At 41.5% G+C, this 24,735-nt stretch overlaps 1 protein-coding gene across 4 annotated transcripts in view; it reads left to right on the forward strand.

The window, feature by feature from the left end:
* Positions 1 to 323: 323 nt before the first annotated feature.
* Positions 324 to 24,735, forward strand: part of WIPF3 (WAS/WASL interacting protein family member 3) — a 106,010-nt gene continuing 81,598 nt past the window's right edge. The window contains exon 1 of one of the 4 annotated variants that reach the window (XM_055347260.2): positions 324 to 820. The gene's annotated coding sequence lies outside the window, so the exon portion shown is untranslated. Of the gene's footprint in view, positions 821 to 1,010; positions 1,142 to 5,787; positions 5,876 to 24,735 lie in introns of those variants that run through there. The other 3 variants (XM_055347259.2, XM_055347261.2, XM_055347263.2) reach the window with 3 other exon arrangements.

Below are 24,735 nucleotides of genomic sequence, written 5' to 3' on the forward strand. Positions count from 1 at the left end.
TCAGTTTTCAGTCTGCTTTCTCCTCCCTTCTGCTCTACCTGGGACATCAATCTACCTCCCCAGGCTACCCGGATAATTCTCTCATCACCTGGCTAATTCACACTCAGTCTTCAGTTTTTCTCGTCGACGTCAGCTCCTCAAGAAGCCCTCCCTGACCTACTCCCCACCCCAAGTCTAGATCAGGTGCCCCCTCTGGGAGCCGGCTCAGGAGGCCTCTGCCTCCTCTTGGTTGTGCTGTAATCGCCCATTGGTCGCTTTCCTTTTCTAGACTGTGAACTCCACGAGGGCAAGAGGTAATCTTGTTCTCTCGTCCCCATCGCTTATGACACCACCTGGAGCTTAGTAAGGGCTCAACATTTTGGAATAAATTCAAGGAGTGGCGTGTCCCCAGAGTAGCTGTGCTGGGCCGTGCGTCGCCCGCGCAACAGCTCCTATTTGGGGAATTCCAGCCTTAGGCCTCAGTCTCTCCGCAGCTGAGACTTGGGACTCTGTACCCGGGAGGCGCGCCCGCCGACTTGGGACCCGCCTCCAGGGTCCCAGAGCGACCCCGCCCGCCGGGGCCGTGTCCCTGCCGCGGGGCGGCGGCGGCTCCCAGGCAGGAGCCTGCGAGCAGGTGGGGGCGGCGGCCCCGCCTCCGCGTCCCGGCAGCACCAGAGCCGGTGGCCGGGGAGCGAGCCCGGCGCACCGAGCGCAGCTCGGCGGTAGCGGCGCCGCTTGGAGCACGGGCGCTGCGGGACGGAGCCCGGAGCCAGAGGCGGCGGCGGCGGAGACGTCGGCCGGAGCTCGAGTCCAGTCCAGACCCCGGCTCCGCCACCTGCAGGTAGCGGCTTCCCGCGCGGGTGCGGGTCGGTGCCCGAGGGTGGAATGAACGGGCGGTGTAGCGGCGGCCGCCCTCGTCGGTCCCGGAGCAGAGTGGCCCGGCCCGGGACAGAAATCCTGAGCGCGTGGGAGGGCCAGGGAACCCCCGCCGGGCTGCAGCCCCGGGCCCAGGAGGTTGTCGATATGCCGCGCGGCGCTCACGCCCCCCACCCGCACCCTGCCACGCGCCCCGGCCGAGCCGGGCCGGGCGGAAACAAACCGCGGGGTGGGGAGCGAGGTCACCACGGGGTTGCTTGGTGACTTCTCCGGACTGGACTCTCCGGTGAGCAGCCCCTGGCACCGAGGCCGCCTCGGCCTGGTCCTTCGCGACGCTCTCTCTTCTCCGCTTCGCCCCCGGAACAAAAGGCTGGGGTCTCGCTGGGGAGGGGGCTGTCGCGGGAAGGGCTGGGGCGGAGTAAAAGAGAGCTAGGAAATTGCAGAGCCGGAGGTGGCTTGGGGAATACAGAAGGAGCCCCCTAGTGAGGAAGCCAACTCCAGAGATGTGAAGTGACTTGTCCAAGGTCACACAGCTCATGGGGACAGAGCGCAGGTCTCTGGACGCCCCTCCCGTGCTCATCTCCAAGCCCCTGGGGTCAGTAGTCAGACTGTGTTCCAGCAATGTACATTTGGCCACAAATGGGTTTAGGGTCCTTTGGAGGATTAGGTGGTGGGTAGGTAGGTGGCAGAGCAGATTTCCCCCAGCCCCTGACACGCGCTTTCTGAAGGTGGCGGGGACGGCGGGCACCCGGCCGCCCTGGACTGGAGGAGCGCGGCCCGGGCCCCGTGGGCAGGCAGGCACCGGCTCTCAGGAACAGCGCCTTTGGAGGGTGGCGTGCCAGCCGCGTGGGTGTGCCCGTGGCGGGCGCCGGGGCGGCGTGGGGACCGTGTGTGCGCCTCCCTCTGGAAAGAAGTTTCTGCAGGGAAAGGCCAGGAGAGCGGTTCCATGCGCCCTGGGACAGTGTGGCCAATCCCTGACACTCAGGGCGCTTTGTAACTGGCTGTATTGGGGAGGAAAGTTACTCTGTAGCAGGAAGTTAGGCTGTCTTTTCGCCTCTGTGCCTCGGGTCCTTGGCTGTAAATGAGCGCCTTGTTTGGCATGACCAGTGTGATTTAGAAGGTTTGTGCCCCTCCGCCTCCTCCTTTCCAGAATCTTTTCTCACTTCAGAGGGAGGACTGGGAGTGCACTTCTTGTGGCCAGCATTAATAGTTATCACTGGGACTCCTGCCTCCCTTTAATTTTTTTTAACTTTGTCATTACGAAAAAGGTCAGAGGAGAGGTTGTTTTTGGGCCTTGCAAGGAGATAAACTCCAGGTCAATACGTGGACAGGACATGAGGGAGGCTTCTGGGATGCTAGAAATGCGTCTCACCTTGACCTAAGAATTACTGAAGTTATACCCTTGAGACTTGTGCACTTATGTAAATTCTACCTCAGTGAAAAAGTAAATAAAAATGTGATGCTAAAGTCCACTCATTGTGGTAACACACAGATTGCTGCAGTTTTCCAGCTAATGCATTTCAAAGATACATTTAAAAACCACAAAAACCAAATCAGAAAAGAAGTAGCGAGGAGGGGCAAAAGAAAGTTAAGAAGTAACTGGAAATGAAACATACACTGCAGATGCCTTTATGTGCATCACCTCCTGTGATTCGCAGCAATTCTTTAACAGAGATATTGTTATTGTGCCTTTTTTACAGATGAGAAAATAAAAGGTCACAGAGGTTAAATTACTTACTCAGGGTAACAGCCTGGGCACACAGACTTCAAATTCTAGACAGGCAACCTTCAACAGGCAATTTGTGGCCACCTGAATCGGGGCAGAGCGGTCAGGATGACAGACACTTGTAGGCTGGCTTCCTGCCATTGCCCCCTTTTTGTTCCTTTTAGGAGTCTCTGTTTTCACGTAATTGTGAGTGTGACATTGTGTCACAGACTGCAGTTACCCAGCAGCAGAAGGAATGGAGGAAGTGTGTGTGTGTGTGTGTGTGTGTGTGTGTGTGTGTGTCTAAGAACATACAGTTATAAGAACAGGGGAAAGCCAGCTGGTCTAGCCTGGCAACGCTCTTTTTAGGAGACTTATTGTTCCAAAACCATATAGTACAGGTTGCGAGTTTGCAGTCGCTCCAACACATACACAAAGAATAAAGAATATAACCTAGGAAAGATCCGAGAAAACAAAATGTGATTAACAGTAGAGGGAAACAGAATTTTCACCAGGGTGGCAGTCAACTTTTTTACATTCTAGAATTTATAAATATGTTTATTAATGTTGAAGTTTTTTAAAAAAGAAACCTACACAAATAACTCAGCAAAAGGAAGGAAATGTGTTTTCTAGCAAATGTGTTATAAATATTTAATATATGTGAACTTTAGTGCAGAAATATTTGAAACATTAGGGTACAGTAGCCTTAAATCTACGGAGAAATCCTAAGAACTTTGTCCTGATGTGTGGTCTTCTGGTGATTTTATATTTCTGCCTAATATTCCGAACTTAAAGAGGTAGAAACGTCTTTGTTTTACCACCAGTTTCAAGTTGCAGAGTTGAATGTTTGTCTTAGGAAGTTTTGGTGTAAAGAACGTGGGTTAAGGGGAGCAATTTAGAAATAGCTCTGGGCGAGTCCCCTCAGCCCAGTGCCATCGAGCATGGTTCTGCATCACAAAGTTATCTTTAGGCAAGTTTGCCTTGTCACAGTGGTGCTTCTGCCATCTGGCTGCTGGAATATTTAGAAAAGAATCGTAATGTTTGACTGACTTTGCCGACAGCATGACAAAACAAACTTCGAGGGGAACTATTAAATATGAGTTAGGGTTGGTGAGAAAGTGATTAATTGCTTTTTATTTAGCCACTGTACAAAACCGAAGAGGCATGCCTTTCCCCAGCCGATGCTGGGCAGGGGCAGCACACGTGTTTTCTCACTGGCTTCAGCCAGTAGTGCACTTGAAACTCCCCTTTTGCAATTCTAGCTGCGTCTTTCCTTAGACCTGTTCAAGAGGGAACCCGACCATTATGCAGCAGGGGAATTGTGTAGTGAACTGCGGTGTTCAAGTGCCAAGGAGGTAAACTAAAGCAGAGTAAATGTGACAAAAATGCCCAGCGGGCATTATGTGGGCCAGGCACTGTGGAGGAAGATTTTCAAGTGCATCTTGAAGGAATGTTCATCCTATGTGGGTGGTGTTTTCCAGCTAACACCGCATCTAGGATGGTGGCATCCAGGAGAGAGTGCCAGGCCTGCGCATGGACTGTGAGAGTCAGCTCTTGGTTAGCTAGGAGGAGGCAGTAGCCAGTCTCAGTGCTTGAGTTTCTGAGGATGTGTGTCTGTGTGAGTGCACGTGTGTGTCTGAGCAAGGTGCCCAGGTTGCCATCCACTGTTCCTTAAGAGCTAATGACTGGCTAGCCCTGCCCGGGGCTAGGCTAAGAGCTTTATATGTAGGACATCACTACAGCAGCCCTATAGGGAGCTGATTCTTCATACTCCTTTATCAAAGGGGAGACAGAAGCCGAAGGCTGACTTACTCTTAGAATGATCATGTTGCACCCTGCTGTGGTCTTTTATCAGCCTGCTCATAATCCCAAGGTGTCCCCAACCTACCTGACTCTCTCTTATTGCACCTGAGCTCCTGGAAGGCAGGAATTGTGTTCATCTCCATTCCCAGCACAGCACCTGCCCCATGCCTGGCAAGTGAGGGGTACTCCCTAAAGGTTGTTGAATGAATTAAAGGACTGTGTAAGTGGAGGAATCAGTAATTGTGTGAGTGAATGAATGAATGAATGAATATCTGGAAGTATGTTCCAAGATCAAAAGACAATTATTTGTTGTATTTTATCTGTTGTTTTAACTTTCACTGTCTAATTCCCTTTTGTTAATATGGCTCCATCAGGCATAACTGTATGGATGAGATTTCCAATAGGTATCTCCTTTAGGGCTCAGCCGATAAAATCAAAAAGCCTCTGCTTCTTTAAAAAATTATTTATTCTTTTGTATAACTTATGTAAGTCAGAATCCCTGGACTATTTTGCATGAATCTTACATGCATCATTTATTTGCTGTATGATCTTGGACAAATTACTTAACCTCTCTGTGTTTTGGTTTTCTCATCTACAAAATGAGGATAATAATAGTATTTATCTCATGTTTAAGGCTAATAAGATAGATTTATTCTTTTTTTTGTTTTGTTTTGTTTTTTTTGTTTTTTGATAGGGTCTTGCTTTGTTGCCCAAGCTGGAGTGCAGTGGTTTGATCACAGCTCACTACTGCCTCCAACTCCCACGCTCAAGTGATCCTCCCACCTCAGCCTCCTGAGGAATTGGAACTACAGGCACATGCCACCATGCCCGGCTAATTTTTTTTTTATATTTTGTAGAGACAGGATCTGACTATACTGCCCAGGCTGGTCTCGAACTCTTGGATTTAAGCGATCCTCCTGCCTCAGCCTCCCAAAGTGCTGGGATTACAGACATGATCTGCCTTGCCCGGCCATAAGATAGATTTGGTACTTAGGACAGTGCCTCATTCATAGCAATGTTCAGTCAATTAGCCATTATTATGATGATGATGATGATGATGATGATCTGATGCTTTTAAAAATTGTTTGCCTTAAATGTTCCGTGTTCCATAAAGTGTTCAAGGAGTTTACAAAAATAGATAGCAAACAACATAAAATTAATAGATAATGAAACTGAGGTAAAGGGAACACACGGGTTAGAAAGTGAGATAAAATCAGAGGTAATTTACAGAACCAGAATAGATCATAAGTTGTGGATAGTTTCCAGAGGTGGGAGTAAAAATTTGCCAGAGCTTCCCAGCAGCCAAAACAAAAAAGAAAACATAAATAGTTACCTGATCCACAGTGACCATGAGATAAAAACAGATCGGTTACACAGCTTTTCCCGGTCCTGAAACCTGGGATAACTTTCTCCTGGCAGGTCTTCAATGCACTCACTGTTGCCATAGAGACCTAAGTCTTCAACATCATCCCTGCCATAAAGACAATGGAAGTGCTGTGGTAGAAGGCAAAAGTAAGTGTTTCCTAGAACTTTATTGACTGCAGTTCCGGAGACATAATCCCACACAGCTCAGTAAAAGCTCTTTGCAGGGCCAAAATGCTGTGGTTCAGGGACATTCTGTATTCTTAGCTATGCTTACTGAGTGCCTGGAAGAGCCAGAGCCTTCCTTCCAAAGACTGTAATTCTTATGAGAGTCAGGTAGTGAACAATCTCATCTTTAAGAACTTTGGCTCTGGCTGAAGCCATTTAAATGAGCCAAATCAGTTTACCTCATCCAGGAAAAGTCCAAAGGGTGTCATTGTGCACATGTACTCATTAACAGATGATTATGTATTTATGAATTTTCTTAATACCAGCAGTCCATAATTTCCCTTTAGCTGAAAATTTTTATTACCTATTTGGAAAAAGAAAAATCCAGTGCTAGAAAGCATAAATATTTTATTTTTTAAACATTTTTTATTATTGAAATAATAGTGCTCATGTCTTTTAAGCTCCCCACTCCCGTATATATATCCAGATGTGAATTGTAGCAGCTGCCAAAGTAAACAAAACCAAACCAGTGCACACACCCGAATCTGGCTTAAATGGATTTGTTTATTTGTCTTGTGGAATTAGACTCCTAAGAAGGGCAGTCTGGGGCCTGTGCAGGAGCTGAGACCAGTATCCATCCATCTTCCTGCTTCACCACACTTAGCCTATAGGACTTCATCCTAAATCTGGTTGCCTCATGATGACGATATGGCTGCAGTATCTCTAGGCTTCCATCTGCAGTCTAGGCAAGAAGACAAGGAAGGTGCAAATAGATAAAGGAATTAACGTCCTTCTATTAGTGAGGTTTTACCTTTTTATTCAGCAAGTGATGCACTCCCTAGGACTTCCACCTGCATCTCACTGGCCAGAACAGTGTCACAGCGTTGTTCTAAATATATTAGAGTCTGATAAATCAAATATTTTTAGCTGGGTAAATTGCAACCCCATCACTCAAATTAGGGCTTCTGCTGTGAGGAAGAAGAGGGAATGGTTATTGAGTAGGCAGCTAGCAGTGTCAGCCACCTGACTGACTTCCATTATTAGCCATGTGTCTGACTTAATTAGAAATTACAGAAGGTGACTCAGTAATTTTAAATGTCGTACTCTTCTAGATCTTCATGGAATTAGTGTTAGAGAATGAAATGCACCCAACTGCCTGTGTGAAGATTCCTAAATCGCTATTGTCAGCCTTGCTTCTTCTCTAAATTTCAGATCTGAATTTCCATTTGCCAAAAGCACCTCAAACTCAAAATGTTTCGAATTAAAATCTGTTCTCTCTGCTCATTGACCACCGCTTCCCACTCTCTCCTCCGTCTCGTTTAACACTCCATTGTCTTGACCACCAAGGACCCAAGGGGTCACACCAGGCTCTTTCTTCTTCCCCATCCCAGGCATCCAATCCGATTTCCTCCTTGGCTCTATCCCATTGCCATTATTCTGATTTAAATAAATACCCATCCTTACTCATGTGGGTCCCCAAATTGATATACCTGTTTGCTCCTTCCTCTCCCTACAATTCAGTTTCCACACATAGTCCCACGGTGCTGTTTTTAGAACACAGATGTCTAACAACATCTTTCCTCTCTTTAAAAACCTACAAAATAAGGTCCAAAAGCCCAGCTCTTGACAGCCTAGCATTGTGAGCTTCCTGCCACAACCCCCAAGCCACAGCACCCATACACTCACACAGGGCAGGACTCTGCTCATACCCGCCCCTGCTTCAGTCATGGAAGGCCTGGCTCAGACATTTCTTTCTGACACTTTACTTGTCCATAACTTATGGCACAATTAAGTAAATTTTCATGTATGCTTCCAAACTATTTTATATTTCTATTCATATTTTTTGCCCTGGATTCTTTTTTCCTGATATGAATAATGCTACAGCAGTTTTTTTCTTAAAAATCAGTTTTATTGAGCTATAATTCACATACCATAAGATTCAGCTTTTTAAAATACACAATTTCAGTGGTTTTTAGAATTTTCACAGTTGTGCAACCATTGCCATTATTTAATTCCAGACATTTTCATCACCCCAAGAAGAAACCCGTTAATAGTCGCTTCTCATCTCCCTCCCCTCAATCCTTGACAACCACTAATCTGTTTTTTATTTCTATAGATATTTCCTATAAACGAAATCTTACAATATGTGGCCTTTTTGGTAAGAGAATTTTTTTTTTTTTTTGAGACAGGGTTTCACTCTGTCACCCAGACTGGAGTCCAGTGGTGCTATCCCAGCTCACTGCAGCCTCGACCACCCAGGCACAGGTGATTCTCCTGCCTTAGCCTCCCAGGTAGCTGGGACTACAGGCGCGTGCCATGACACCCAGCTAATTTTTGTATTTTTAGTAGAGATGGGGTTTTGCCATGTTGGCCAGGCTGGTCTCGAACTCCTAGGCAAGCGATCTGTCCGCCTCCACCTCCCAAAATGAATTTAATAACCTGCTTACAGTTATTATGATTACTCATATATTGGAACTTATTTTGTGTTTTCTTGTATACCCTGTGCTTTATTATTACTTCTTTTTTTCCCTTCCTTTTCTGCCTTCTACAAAAGTGCCTGGCACATAGTAACCTTCAGTAAGTGTTACAAGCTATCATTTGTGGGCAGGAACCATGTAGCTATGGATTTATTTATCCATCAGACATTTATTGATTACCTGCTACTCGTGTTTATAGTTTCGTTGCATGGCTAGCTTAGTGTCTAACAGATAGAAGAAGCTCAGTACATATTTGCTGCATTGCATGGACTGTGCAGAGACTGATGTGCTTGTCGAAGGCTGGGGGAGTCGTGGAAAGCACACAGGCTTGGGATCAAATTCACTTGGGTTGGATCTGATTTTGTCACATCCTAGCTATTTGATCTTGGGTGATTACCTTATGTCTTTGAGCCTTCATTTCCTCATCTGTGAAATGGGGATGATAACATCCGTTGTGAAGAGTTGTTTTGGGGGATGAGAGATAGTTATGTAAGTGACAATCAGAATTGCTAGTGTAGGGAATATGCTCAGTACATGTGAACTATTGTTTTTCTCAGTGAGCTGTTTAACAGAGCACCCTCCCAACCATGTACATCAGTATTGAAACACCAACCATGACTGCCCAGGGAATAAAGTTGTAGTCAAAAATGAAACTGGCCCCTTTCCTATGTGGCTGATGTAAGTTATTACCGCCCTATTAGAGGAGGGGACATTTTCCCCTCACATGGTAGAACCAAGGAAAACAACCAAAAGTGTACTTTCTTCTTCCTTTTAACAACAGGAATTGATTTTAAGTCTCCAATGTCCCTTAAAGCTTCCGTTTATTCTAACACTCGTTTAAACGTTTCAATGAAACATTTTTGTTTCAGTCATGCTTCTCTCCAGGGATTCAGAGAAAAAATAAAGTAGCGTCAGAAATAGGTAAGACAGCTACCTAGAAAAAGAGAAGCTTAGCAAGCTTGAAGACAGGCTATTTGGAAATACACAGTCAGAGGAGACAAAAGAAAAAAAAAACAGTAAGACAAGACAAGCAAGCAACCATTTTTCCTGAGTTTCAAATTCACTTTCCCCACATTTTAAAAGCTTTTGCTCTACTCTTTGTTGCTGTTGTTCTGGTTTTCACCCAAATGTGTATGTCTTGAGGTTAGAAATTTGCCTGCGGACATAGAAGGAAGGCTAAATGGTAGCCTGGGTTTATGCCCTTTGTTGTCCTTCCTGGCATGCATGGATGCTCAGTGAGTTTTAAGGGATGGTGTTTGATCTGCACTCATTTTGACAGTATCCGTATGAATTACATATGTCTAAAAAAGATGAGCCAAGATACCTGTCCGTAGGATCTAGGGATGCAGTATTTTGTGGCTAGGGGAACAGAGCCCCCACGTGTTATTTCAGACATGTGCACCTTCTCACCAGCATGCTTGTGTTCTCACAGGTAATAAATGACAGGGTCGGCTACAGCTGGAACCAACTTACAAATGATCCATGCCTAATAGAGCATCATGTCTTAAAACCATTCCTTGTTGTGTGTTAACCGTGTGATAACAGAAGAATTAAACTGTAGGGGTTATGACTGGTTTGGGGAGAATTATTTTATTCTGCTCTTGCCTATTTTCCTAGTGCACCTGGTCAGTCGCCTCTAACTTGTGGATGGCTGTGGTGGTGATTTCAGCTGTCCCAGGAAGTCTGTGTGCAAGGCCAGCACAGCAAATCCCACCCTCAGTGCTGAGTCCTACTCTCGAGGGCTCCAGCAGCTGCTCATTTGGACGAAATCTTCAAGACCATTTTAATCTTTTTCTTTCTTTATTTGTATTTGCCTTTGAGGTGTAAAGAGATCTCCTAATTCAGATAGTTCAAAATACTTTTAAAAATACTTCTTCACAGTTGTCCCAAATAAAGTGTTTCTCTGAGGTGGTAATCCTGAACTTTTGCTTATTAATTTTTTGAATAAGTAATAATGCACGTGACACTTCAAAAAGTGTAAAAAGGATGTTCACTGTAAAATATTTCCTGTACTCTATCCTCAGACCAACTAGTTATGCATTCTTCCAGAGAAAAGGCATACTCGTTCTTTTATTATTATTATTATTATCATCATCATCATCATCATCATTTTTTTAGAGACAGAGTCTCTCTCTGTTGCCCAGCTGGAGTGCAGTGGCCTGCCTGATCATGGCTCACTGCAGCCTCCATCTCCTGAGCTCAAGCCTCAGCCTCCTGAGTAGCTGGGACTACAGGTACACCAGCTAATTTTTATTTTTATTTTATTTTATTTTATTTTTTAGTAGAGATAGGGACCTGCTTTATTGCCCAGGCTGGTTTTGAATGTTAGGCCTCAAGTAATCCTGCCCCTGCTTTCCAAAGTGCTGGGATTACAGGCGTGAGCTGCCATGCCCAGCTGCAAACTCATTCTATATACATTTTCTGCTGCCTGCTTTTTTCACATAACACAATGTGGAGATCATTCCAGGTTCATACATATAGGGCTGCCATATTCTTTGTGACAGCTAGCTAGTGTGTCAGTATAATGTATGAACCATAATTTCATAATTAGTTTTCAGTTGACAGGTATATACACTATTTCCAGCCTTTTCCTATTAAAACAAATGCTGGAAGTTTTGTCACTGTACAAATTATTTCTCACACGTGAGAAGGATCAGTAAGATAAATTCCTAGAATTGCAATGTGAATTTTTAAATGTTGCTACATTTTCCCATTACCCTTCACAGAAGTTGTACAAATTTATATTCCTACCAATAGTTGTCTGATTCCCTGCACTCTCTCCAACACATACATATCAAACTTTTTATCTTTGCCAATTTGATAGGTGAAAATGGTATGTGATTGTGGTTTTGACTTGCATTTTCTCATTAGGAATAACATTGAGGGTCTTTGAATGTGTTTAATTGCCATTTATGTTTCCTTATGTGTGAACTGTTTAGGCCTATTTGTGTATTTTCTATCAGGTTATTGATTTTTATCGTAGGAACACCTTATAGAGAAGATAAAACAGCCATTTTACTATAATTTTTATTTTACTGTAATTTCCCCCAGTTTATAATATGACTTATTTTAATGTAATTTCCCTGCAATTTGTAGTATGACTGGGCTTTATTTAATGTGGTTTTATGTATATAGATATGTATTTATTGCTTTGCAGAAACCTTTTCTTCTATACATTTTAGAAAGGTCTTTCTGACTTGTAGATTTTTAAAATTCTCTCATATTTTTAGTATGATTATAATTTCCTTTTTTAGAAATTAAAAATTTGATTCCTTGCAATTTAATGTAAGGCATGAGATCCTTACATTGTTAGCTAACTTAATTTTTTTCCAGATTACTACCCAATTTACTCAATACTTTTTGTTGAATAACTTATCTTTTCCCCACTGATATCCAATGTCTTTCTTTTTTTAAAGTAATAACGAAAATTTCCAAAAATACCTAGGTCAATTTCCAGGCTCTCAGGTCTATTACTATTACTGATTCTCCATATAGCAATATCAAATGGTTTTAATGAATATGGCTTTATTATTTGTTTATTATCCAATGATTTTATTTTTCCATGTAAACTTTGAAATCACCTTGAGTAGTTATAAAAAGCAAACAAGTTAGTATTTTCATTATGATCACCTTAAATTTATACATTAATACAGAGAAAAATCAACTTTTGTATGATATTTAGTCTTCCTACCCAAGACTAAAGTGTGTTTTTCCACCTCTTCACTGTTTCTCAGTAATATTTTGAAGTTTTATTTCATGTCTTTGCATATTTTGTTAAGTTTATGCTTAGTTATACTTTTTTAAAGTTGCTATTGTGAACACAATTATTTCTTCACAATACTTTCTGGCAGTTATTGTTTATATACAGGGATACTTTTTGGAGTTTATTGGTTTGGAAGAGCTACCTTTTTAAATTATCTTATTAATTAAAATAATTTTCCGGCCAGGCGCAGTGGCTCAAGCCTGTAATCCCAGCACTTTGGGAGGCCGAGGTGGGGTGGATCACCTGAGGTCAGGAGTTCAAGACCAGCCTGGTCAACATGGTGAAACCCCATCTCTACTAAATATACAAAAATTAACTGGGGTGGTGGCACACGCCTGTAGTACCAGCTACTCGGGAGGCTGAAGTAGGAGAATCGCTTGAACCTGGGAGATGGAGGTTGCAATGAGCTGAGATCACACCACTGCACTCCAACCTGGGAGACAGAGTGAGACTCCGTCTCAAAAAAAAAATTAAAATAAAAAATAAAAATAATTAAAATAATTAAATTATTTGATTTAATTATATAAATTAAAATTATGTTATATATAATATGTATACTTATTTAATTTAATTATATAAATTAAAATTAAAATAATTTTTCTGTGGAGTCTCTTAGGTTTTCCATATATATTGCTATATTATTTGGGGGGAAAACATGATAATTGAGCCTCCTTCTTTTCAACTATTATACAGTTTAGTTCTTTCTTTTATCTAATTGAATTGACTACTAGCTCTACGATAATGATAACTAGTAGTGACAATAGTGGACATGCTTGTCTTGTTCCTGACTTTAATTGGAATTTGTTTAGTCTTTCTCCATTTGCCATAATGTATTTGGAGTTATGTTATAGATATTTAGAGGCAGCTATGGAGATGATTGTATGATTTTCCTGTTTTATGCCCCTGCTATAGTGAGTCATATCAGTAGGTTTTCTAGCATTAAAACATCTTTGCATTTAAACCCTACTTGGTTGGCGTGTATTATTTTTAGTGTGTTGCTGAATTCTGTTCATTTATGCTTATTATTTTCTTCCTCCATATTCATAAATGAGATTGGTCAGTAGTTTTCTTTTTTATTTGTTCTATTCTTTCTCAGGTTTGGATCTGACTGCTAAGTGGTAATTAACTGCTTCTTAGAGGTTGGGCAGAATTCAGCCATCTATCTTTCACACTTCTTGGTGGTGGATCTTTGACAACTTTCACTATTTCTTCTGTTTAGATGTTCTCTCTTGTCTTGGTCACTTGATTAACTCATGTTTTCATATTCAACTCTTCATAATGGTTGTCTGTTTCAATTCAAGTTTTCAGATTTCTTTACCTAGATTTCAGCAAAATCTTTTAATGTCTTCTCTATCTATCATTATTTTCCCTGTCTCTTGTTTATTTATGTCTATTGTTTTATTTATCTGTGCTTTCTCTTTCTCCCTCCCCTCATTTGGTTAAGGTAAGATGGTTACTTATTTTATTGTTTTTTGTTTTTCAGAGACTAAGCTTTTAGATATATTCATTTAAACATTTATCTTTTTCCTAATTCCTAAATATCTGGTTTCAAAAATTCACAAATAAATGTTAATTCCTCCCCTTCTGCTTCCTTTAGGTTCATATTATTGTTACTCATGTTTCTTGAGAGTTTTTTATTCCTTGTTTTATAAATATATTTACTTACAGCTATGATTTTTGCTCTGAATTTTTCATTACCTGCATTCCATAGGTTCTGATATGCAATGTTTTCATTATCCTTATTTTCTCAGTACACATTAAGTTTGGTTTTCATATCTTTTTGTTCCAAGATCTGTTAAATAAAGTTTAAAAGTTTCTGAGTGATAGAATTTTAAAGTTTTCTTTGTATTTTTGTCATTTGATAGGATTGTGAACAGAAAATATTGTCTGTTCTGTTTCTACGTTTTAGAATTTGTTGAGATTTTCTTTGCACTATTTACAGCTAATATATAGTCCCTTCTGTGGCTAGTTTAGGGACACTTTAATATGTGTCTTCTATATTTAGAATGTATAGTCATATATTTCCCCCTACCTTGCAATTATTTTATTTATATATTTTAAAACCTTACTTTTTTGATCCACTGAATATGATAAGGACAGAGAGAGAACCCATAAAAGTCTTGATCCGAATATAGATTTGCCTTCCTTTCCTTGAATAATATCCTATAGCTTTGCTTTATTAATTTTGTTACTGCTATTTGGAACATAGATATTCATGGCTGCTAACTCAAACTTTGTATATTATTCCCTTTACCATTATAAAGAATCTTTCTTTGCCTTGTTTAATGGTTTTTATGGTGATTTTAATTTTCTCTGTTTCAAATCAGGTGTGTATCTTTTACACAGTATATAGTTGAATTTGGTCCAGTTTGAGGGCTTTTTCTTTTAATATGTGAGCTCTGCCTATTTATGTGTATTGATATGGCAGATGTGTTTGTTATTATTTTTGTTATGTGTTCTGTTTTCTATTTTTTATTGCTTAATTTGCTTTTTTACATGATCTGTTTTTTTCCTTACTTTGTGCCCATGTAATTCATTTGGGAGATGTGTCCTATCTTTAGTTCTTCTAGCAATCCCCTTTATAATGATAATAATTCTCTGTTGTTGTTTCTTTTAATTTAGAGAGTATCCACTGATTCGCCAACAGAAATGATACTGAATATCCACTTCTTCCCACCTCCCCTCTATCCCTTTCCAAACCTCCTTTCCACCATTCAATTCTAGTTGGTATAATGACTTTTTTTTAGTTTTTCCAAAACTAAACCTTTCAATATACCTGACTTATACTCCTGTGAGAAACAGACATGATTTATTCTCTTTAAAGATATTTTGATTTATTAACTTTAAAGGTATTATGCTTGAGTATAATAGCTAAGGAATCAACATGCATATATCTCCCACTTTATCTTCCTTTTTACCTGATAACTTTTGCAAGTTACATTTTTCCATTTTGCCATGATTAATAGTAGTTCCATTCCTTTCCGATAGCGTATTTCCATAGCTGTTTCAGTCTTGATTCAGCAGTTAATTCAATACTTACTGCCATTTCTTTGTCCCCACTTTCTCTCCTCAACTCTTGATTAGCTGACATTTTTCCTACAGTGGTATCTTCAATACAAATTCAAGAAACACACATTTTGCATGTTTAAAAACATTTGCCACTTGCCTTCTTACTACAATGACAGTTTGGCTGGATATAAACTTTTAGGTCACACATTGTTTCTCTGGGATATGATGGCATGGCTAATATGTCTCCAAAAGTATATGATTTTCCTTTGGATATCACAGACCTTTTATTTTATTTATTAATAAATTTATTTATTTATTTTTGAGACAGAATCTCACTCTGTCACCCAGGCTGGAGTGCTATGGTTTGATCACGGCTTACTGCAGCCTCCACCTTCTAGCCTCAAGCAATCCTCCCATCTCAGCCTCCCAAGTAGCTGGGACAAGGCACACGCCACCATGCCCAGCTAATTTTTTAATTTTTCTCTAGAGACAGGGTCTCCCTATGTTTCCAGGCTCATGAACTCCTGGTGCAAGTGATTCTCTCGCCTTGGCCTCCCAAAGTATGGGGATTACAGGCATAAGCCACTGTGACTTGCCTTGTACCTTTAAATGTATAGAATTAAATCTTCCTTTTGAAAAGCTTTCTTAAATTATATGCTTCATATTATGTGTTTGAATATTTGTGCTCTTCCATTTGTTTATGTCTTTTACTCAGGAAAACCAGTTATCTTTTTCATTTGTCTTCCATATCTAGCAGTTTCTCTCTAATCCTTTCAAATTCTTTGTCCATTTACATTTCATTCTGCTCATTTTTCTCAATCCTCCATGGTACTCAGTGTGTTTTCAACAATACCTGTTTTCTTTGGGCTTCTTCTAGTGTGTTCTTCATTTTTCTCTTTTACTTCTGCCATGATATTTTTCATCCTCTATTATTTTGCTAGATATTCTCAGAGTCCTTATCTCTTTTCTTTGATTCCTTGTTTTAAAGGGTTATTTCATTAAATCCTTTGAGTTAATAATTGTTTGTCTTGTCACAGTGTTTATCTGCTTTACAGGAGTATTTTTTCTAATAAATGTTCTTTACTTATCATCGTTCTTTTCCTATTCCTTTCCTTACTTTTTTCTTAGTTTTTTTTTTTTTTTTTGGTATAGATCTTATACTGGTTCTCTTTTTCATTATTCATCTTAAAATGAGATCAACTCTTCTTGGACCAACTATTTTCAGATTTACTTGAGGAAATGACCATGGCAAGTTCTAGACCAGCAAGAATTCTTTTTGGCTTAGGGAGGAACTCCTTATGACACAGAGAGAGAGAAGTATGTGTGTTATAAGACTCATTGAAATGCACATTTGCATCTGTGCCTGCAAATAATTTTGGACCCTCCTTTCCCCAGCCGATAGAGGTGGGTAGCTTTGAGGCTGCCCGAGATTCACTGTCTTCTTGGCCTACCTCATTCCTAGAATGTCCCTACAGAAATGCCTTGCCTTTGCCATCTTCTCTGCTCCCTGGTGGGTCTAGGGTCTAAGATCAGTTCTGCTGCCATCCTACACACCCTTTTCCATTATTCTAAACAAGAGTTGATGGGTTTTCTTCGCCAAGGAGCTAGTGTTTCCCACTTTGGAGAGCAGGGCTCTGCAGGCTTTGTCTGAGGCTTACAGCCACAAATGTATCCTCTACAGCATATCCACACCCCGTGTCAGATCATCCTGGGCAATGAACCGTCCTGTCTCATTCATTAAAGTGCAGAGTTACGGAGATATAGTTTTACCAAAGAAAATTTTCTTTTTCTTTATCATCTTGAGACGATTTCCAAGAAAAGGAAGAAACAGATATTTTTACCATCTTAAAACCGGAAGACCTTCTTGAACTTTATTTTGAAAAGTGAGTTTTTTAATCTAAAAATCTAAAAGCAAGCTGCCTCCTCTCTGCTGCCGTTTAGTAAGACCACTTCCATTTCCAAGAAGCCACCATATCCTTACTTTAAAAAATTACATTTGGAAAAACTTTGTTTTTTGGACAGGATCATATGCAATTTTAAATTTCTTTATTATTTATCTCAAAGCAGTACTCCTTTGCTCCTCATATTTATACAACTTAGGAAAGAAGAAACATTCTACCTTTTTCTTGAACAAATAGATGGGAATTAAAGCCAGAACTAGAGACCAGTTTTCCCAGCTATCAAATGATTTCTCTTTGATTGCCTTGCTTTTTGTCATGCCAGAGAAGGCTTTTCTAGTGTGCACTGTAAGCTTTGAGAACCCAACATTCATTTTTTTTTTTTAGATGGAGTCTCACTCTGTCACCCAGGCTGGAGTGCGGTGGCATGATTTCGGCTCACTGCAACCTCCGTCTCCTGGGAGAACCCAACATTCAGAATATATTTTATTCCCACGCTGATAATGAGGTCTACCATTGGACAGAAACTTTGACAGTTCTCTTCCCTTTTCTAGTTTGCAATATTTTTCTTTAATAATCATTAAGATGATATCTCATTTCTAGATTCACATATAACTTTCTCAATGTTCTGTTAACAAGGTTTGTCTCCATCTTTTGCGGGAGCCTGATTCCTTGTTTATATGCCATTGCCTTGATACAAAAATATCTTGATACCAACTGATATGGTTTGGATTTGTATCCCTGCCCAAATCTCATGTCGAACTGTAATCCCCAATGTTGGAGGTGGGGCCTGGTGGCGGGTGATTGGATCGTGGGCGGTTTCTCATTATTGGTTTAGCGCCATCCCCTCATCGTTGCTCTTGTGATGTTGAGTGAGTTCTCACGAGATCTGATTGTTTAAAAGTGTGTGGCACCCCACCCCAGTCCTGCTTCTGCCATTTAAGACACTGTTCCCACTTTGCCTTCTGCCATGAGTAAACGTTCCCTGAGGCCTCCCCAGAAGCAGATGCCGTTATGCTTCCTGCACAGCCTGCAGAACTGTGAGCCAATTAAACCTCTTTTCTTTATAAATTTCTCAGTTTCAGGTATTTCTTTATAGCAACGCGAGAACAGACTAATACACCAAGGCAGTGGTATTTGGCATTCGGCATTACTTTTGGCTTTGGCAATACCAGTATCCCAAAGACATAGTCCCTATCTTTGAACCTTTGAGGAGCCCATGGTCCAGTGAAGGGAGACACAGAGACATATAAAAGGAAAATAGGTCCGGGCATGGTGGCCCATCCCTGTGATCCCAGCTATTACGGATGCTGAGGCATGAGAATTGGTTGGCCCTGGTGGGGCAGAGCTTGCAGTGAGCTGAGATCATGCCACTGCACTCTAGCCTGGGTGACAGAGCGAGACTCCATCTCAAACAAAACAAAACGAAAATGAAAAAGAAGAAGAAAATTGCCAGAGTGCTCAGTACCATAGTAGAAGTGTGACCAAAGTGCAAAGTGCTATAGGGGCAGTTAGCCCTCCCAAAGGGAGAAGAAAGCCAATGCAGAGAAGCTGGCACCTGAACACAGTTTTGCAGGTTAACAGGTATTTTCCAGATGGTGAAGGCCCTGACCTGCAGCCTGAATACCATGGGCAGACTTAGAGATGTATTTTTTAAAAAAAAAAAAGAAAAAAAAGGATATAAGAAAATGTCAACAGTGTGATGTGGGTAAAATGGAGGAGGCCCAGAACACAGTGGAGGATGAGATGTGGAGTTTGACTTCATAGTAAGTAGCCCAGAGAGGAGTACATGTTAAACCTGAGAGTGATGTCATGGACGCTGATAGGTGACACCTGTAGTCGATTTGTGAGACTTGGCTGTCAGTGATGTGCTGGCTGCCTCAGGAAGGAATCTGCCTGGTAGCTGAGATGAGGGAGGCTCCTTGCTGCAGGCTGTTTGAGGTTTTAGCCTAACTTCAAACTGGATGAGGGAGCCAGGGCGTCAGAATCTGCTTATCCTGGAACAGTAGGAATAAGGTTAAAGCACTTAAACTAACCTAAAGTCGCACCCAAAACCTGGAAAGAAAGGATTTGTTTCTTCTTGTACCCAATACTACCTCCCATCTGCACATTATTTCCTCAATGATTTTTGGAATAGTAGCATTTTTGGAGTACGTACAACGTGAAAAGTTACCACCTTAGCCTTAAGAAAGCAAAAAACACCATTTGTATAAAATCTAGCATCATAACATAAATTAAAGAGGTGGTCATTCATTTTGTAAAATGTCTCATTATTTTATGATATTAATTGTAAGTTTCCATTGAATAATAAACTCCCTTTAGCTAATGCATGCTGGGCTTAATACCTAGATGATGGGTTGATCAGTGCAGCAAACCACCATGGTATGTGTTTTCCTATGTAACAAACCTGCACACCCTGCACGTGTACCCCAGAAATTAAAATAAAAGTTGAAGGAAAAAAAAATTAAGCTCCTTTTTTATGCTTAAGGTTTACCTTGATTTTCCAAAACTTAGAGATACCCTATTTTAGAAGTATAACTGTTATATAAAATGCAGCTTACTCGTGAATGTGTGATTAATATCATGTATTTTTAATAAATCCAGTTCTTAATTAATTCAAGGATGAAAGAGAAGAAAGACAGGAAATCAATATTTTCTCCTTTCACCCTTGGGAACCACACATATAACAATTTTTATGGAACTCAGCCCTAATTTAAATGCCTGAGTCAGTGATAAATATTATTAATATCTTCATTTTTTCCTTTCACCAAATACTGTTCAAAAATTAGAGTGAATTCAATGAATGATCTGGGAACAAATTTGCATTTCAATAAGAGTCCTATAAAAGAAAACCAATTTATGAGCTCATCTTAGTATGTGTACATGGTAGGTTTCATATTAGATGTGGTTAAAGTATGTTTCCATTTTAGAATTCACATAGATAAACCCACATTAATCCTTTCAGCACTTCAGCAGATAATTAACTTTAATACCCAGTTAGGGCTGAGCCAGTTCAGTTTCTGGAGCCGATGTCTGGGCTGGTGTTTCTCAGGTGTCAGAAGTCGTTCATATCGCCTGTGTGAGAGCAATGGTTTCCCTTTCACTTTGTATGTCATATTCAATTCCAAGTACAGTAGCATTTGCATGGACCCAGCCTGCTGAAATTAAATGAATCTTCATGAAAATGAGCCTTTTCAGCAGAGGCCACAACTTCTGACTCTACGGGAGACAGAATGCTTTCATCATCCTAGATGTTCCAGAGCAGGGTTCTTCAAACTTTAGCGAGCATAAAACTCCCCTGTAGATAAGATGCTCTCAGAGATTCTGCTTCAGTAGGTCTGTGTGGAGACGGTGCCTTTCTTACAGCCTTCCACATTGGAGAGCTGCTCAGTGTGGCCCCAGATCCACAGTGTCGGCCTTACGCAGAAGCTTGTTAGAAATGCAGAATCCCAGGCCCCAACTCCGACCTACTGAATCAGCTGAATCAGAATCCGCATTTTAACAAGATCTCCGGTGACTCACCCTCCACTGGAGTTTGGTAAATACCACCCTAGATCACTGTTCCCCAAAGCCTGGTTTAGGTATTGCTAGGGAAACTGGAGATGAGTTTAGAGAGTATATAAACATTTTAAAATAATGGCTGTGTTTATTCTTATTATTACTTTCCTCCTTTTTATTACCTTCCAAGTGTTTATTCTTCCTGAGATCCTGTGTTTATTCTTATTATTACCTTCCATTTATTCTTAGTATTACTTTCCATTATTATAAACCAAGCGGTATTGGTTTTCCATTGATGATAATAAAGTTTCTTTTCCAACATAAACTTATTTGACTGAAAGCATGACTTGATTTATAGTAAATGTTAAATAAATATGAGTTTAGGAGGTATGCAGCTATCACAAAAACCGTGAAAGTCATTTGTATACAAGTGACCTTACTTAGTATGGTGCTTAAGAGCCTGGCCTCTGGAGCCTGACACTCTGGGTTTGAGTACCAACTCCTCCACTAATGACACTGTGTGACCTTGGGCAAGTTTCTTGACCTCTCCATCCTTCAATTGCCTCATCTGGAGAATGGAGATAATAATGGTATCTATCTCATTGGGGTGTCATGGTGCTTAAAAAAGGGCTAATATATGAAACACTCTAAGAACAGTGCCTGACACATAGTAAGGGCTGTGTCAGGGCTAATTTGCTTCACTGTTATCTAGAGCACAAATACATGCTCAGTGATTTTTTCATCAGATTTCCCCCAATCCTGTTCCTGGCTTCTCTGCTTACTCAGGCCAACATGCCCCACCTCCCCACAAAAGCTAAATATTTACAGATTTTTTATATCATTGAGAAGAGTGAGAGTAGCAACTTCCATTTGGCCAAAAAGAGGACAGTCTCATGGGTTGGAAGTCCAAGGAGAGAGATGTGAACAGAGAATTTGCTCATTAAATGACAAGAAAGTGACAACAGAAAGTGACCATCATAAAACATTCTCATCATCACCTGGAGAGAAGTTTAAAAATAAAATTCTTTTATTATTTTACTTATAGCCTTAGAAACTTTACTACATTTATGTTGAGAACCCCTTTATTTGTTTCTTGTTTGCACGCGGGCTTGTGGGCTGCTATCTCCTGGCCACAAGGTACCTTTAATAGATGAATGATGGACGCTTAGAGGTGGCAGGACCCTACTGAGATCATAATGTGAGATATATATTGCGTCATGGGGTTTATTAGCCTTCATTCGTTCAGAAGTGAGAAATCATTATTCTCCTCCCTCTGCCCCATTTTATAGCCAAAGAAACAAGGGATGTGTTTCTTTGAAAGAGGAACAGTGTCAAAACATACAAAGTTAGGATTGCACAGAGTACCTTATTTGCAGATTCCTAGTCAAGTGTGTTATTTTACTATTATTGTTTTGAGGTGGGGTCTCACTCTGTCGCCCAGGCTGGAGTGTAGTGGTACAATCACAGCTTACTGCAGTCTTGACTTCCCCAGGCTCAGGTGATCTTCCCACCTCAGCCTCCTGAGTAGCTGGGACTACAGGTGTGCACCACCACACTTGGCTAATTTTTTTTGTATTTTTTGTAGAGATGGGATTTTGCCATGTTGCCCAGGCTGATCTTGAACTCCTGGGCTCAAGCTATCTACCCATGTCGGCCTCCCAAAGTGCTGGGATTACAGGTATGAGCCACTGCACCCAGCCCACATGCTTTTGTCAGACGGTGGCAGTAATCTTTCTTGCTTATATTTAAAAACGTAAGCACACTTCCTGTGTGTGAACAGCTGTACTCTCACAGACTACTCTTGGAGAAAAAAAAGAGTTTGACGAGAGCAACTAGTGTGTAAAATTACTTACCATGAGTTCTTTCTTTCTGAAATAACTCACAAAGTGTGGTTGGAACACAGACATATATAATTTTTTATTAAAAGAGAGGCAAGCCCAGTCCACATCACTTCTGAATGAGTACAGACAGGCTGAACTTGTAGGGAAAGAAAGGGATCAAGTAGGGCGCCCGTAACCTCACCCTGGAATAGCTCCCGCTAAAGAGGTTGCAGTGCAGGTCCTGTGCGACCTGCAGACGTGCTCTGTGGCCCACTGGCTTTTAAAAATGTTTTTTAAATTACATACCCAGATTTCAAAATTGAACTTCGCGCAAAAATCTAGATAGATATGGGGCTTTTGGAAGAGGGAAGTAGGGGGTTCTGGCCAATACTGGGCTCGTATTCCCATGGAATATCACCCAACCCATGCTGAGAGGGGCTCCCACTGCAGACCCAGGTCCATGTCCTGTAGCCGTGTTCCGCCTGCGCTCTTTCACCTGTTATTTAGCCCACCTCTGAGTGGGTGGTCCCAGCCTGCTCCCTACTGGCAAGGGATGCTGGGGAAGGAGTTCCTACTTCTGGCTGGAGGAGGTGGGACTCACAATGTGGGAAATTCCTCCAGCATAGGGTAAGTGTTCAAAAGACGGTGGGCAACCACAAGACAGATGAGCACCCCTGCCCAAGGAGGAAGATGCTTGCAGGATAGCTGAGTGTCATTGAAGAGCCTCCATCATGGCAGCCTTTTCCTCTTCTCCCCCACACATGCAGAGCCTCCCAGGCTGCTTGTGTTCTCCCACTTCCAAATCTCTGATTATTTGCTGCTCCTGCTTACTAGAACAGACTCCTCTAGTCACCTCTCTGCCTGGTGAAAAATAAGATCACTTCTACCAAGTGTTTCTTTATTGCGCCTCCTCCTCAAGTTTGAATGGATGATGCTATCCCTTAGCACTCTCTACCTCTCCTGGGGCATTTATCTGACTCCTGCTTTTTTTTTGAGACAGAGTCTTGCTCTGTTGCCCAGGCTGGGGTGCAGTGGCGCAATCTAGGCTCACTGCAACCTCCGCCTCCCAGGTTCAAGCCACTCTCCCACCTCAGCCAGCCTCCCAAGTAGCTGGGATTACAGGAGCCTGCCACCACACCTGGCTAATTTTTTTGTATTTTTAGTAGAGACGGGGTTTCACCATGTTGGCCAGGCTGGTTTGGAACTCCTGACCTCAAGTGATCCACCTGCCTCGGCCTCCCAAAGTGCTAGGATTACAGGCGTGAGCCACCGTGCCTGAACTGTCTCCTGCTTTTAACATAGTTATTTGTAGTGGTGATGATAAGTGTCACTTCCATGTATGTGTCAGGACATGTACTGTGTCTTCATATACAGTGTTTGTTTTAATAGTGAAAACAAACAGAATTAAGCATTATCACTCCTAATTTACAAATGAAGAAAAGGAGGCCCAGTAAGGTAAAGTGACCTGACCAAGGCCACACGGCCAGGAAAAGGGAAAGGTGGAAGCGGAACCTGGGGCCGTCTGGTTCTGAGACCAGGTGCTGTATTCGGGCCACCCGTGGAAGTGCGTGTTAGTTCTGTTTTCCTCACCACCCTCTAATGGTGCTTGGATGTGTATTTCGATGCTGTTTTTCAGATAGTTCATGAATTGGGAGAAAGTATAAAAGCCTTTGAGAATCTGGCCTTTTAAATCCTAAACATTTTAAATACACTTCAGAGCAAAACAACATTTTTAAAGGTGTTGAGAGAACACAAAGCCTCGAAGAGCTCTTGGGTGCAGCCCCTGATTTCCTGGAGCTCAGCATTCTCAACTGTCAGATTTTAACAAATACTTCTTTAGATAATTGCTTAATTATTGTATCTGGAAAAAAAAAGCCTTTCACAGCCATCAAACACTGCATATAAAACTATCCTCTAATCCTGGATTTTGAAAAATCCTTTCCCGTGACTTCAGCGAGGCAGCATCTCGGTGGCACCTAAGCATTCCCAGGTTCCTAAAGATAAAACTAGACGGAAACCAAGGCCGCTCAGGTGAGGGAGGGGCAAGCAGAAGAATTACAGCCACCTTTATGGGGTTTCTTTCACTTAATGGTCTCAAAAATATTTTTAAATCTTTGCAAAATGGAAGCAGGGATATAACTTGACCTGAATCATATCAAGCTAACAAAGTAATGTGGTGCAGTGGAAATGAGGTTTTAATGGCAAAACTCCATCTGTACTAAAAATACAAAAATCAGCCAGGGGTGGCAGTGTGTGCCTGTAGTCCTAGCTACTTGGGAGGCTGAGGTGGGAGGATCGCTTGAACCCAGGAGGTGGAGGTTGCAGTGAGCCGAGATCACGCCGCTGCACTCCAGCCTGCGTGACAGAGCGAGACTCT

The sequence above is a fragment of the Gorilla gorilla genome, chromosome 6 (assembly GCF_029281585.2).
Source record: "Gorilla gorilla gorilla isolate KB3781 chromosome 6, NHGRI_mGorGor1-v2.1_pri, whole genome shotgun sequence".
Classification (NCBI taxonomy): domain Eukaryota; kingdom Metazoa; phylum Chordata; class Mammalia; order Primates; family Hominidae; genus Gorilla; species Gorilla gorilla.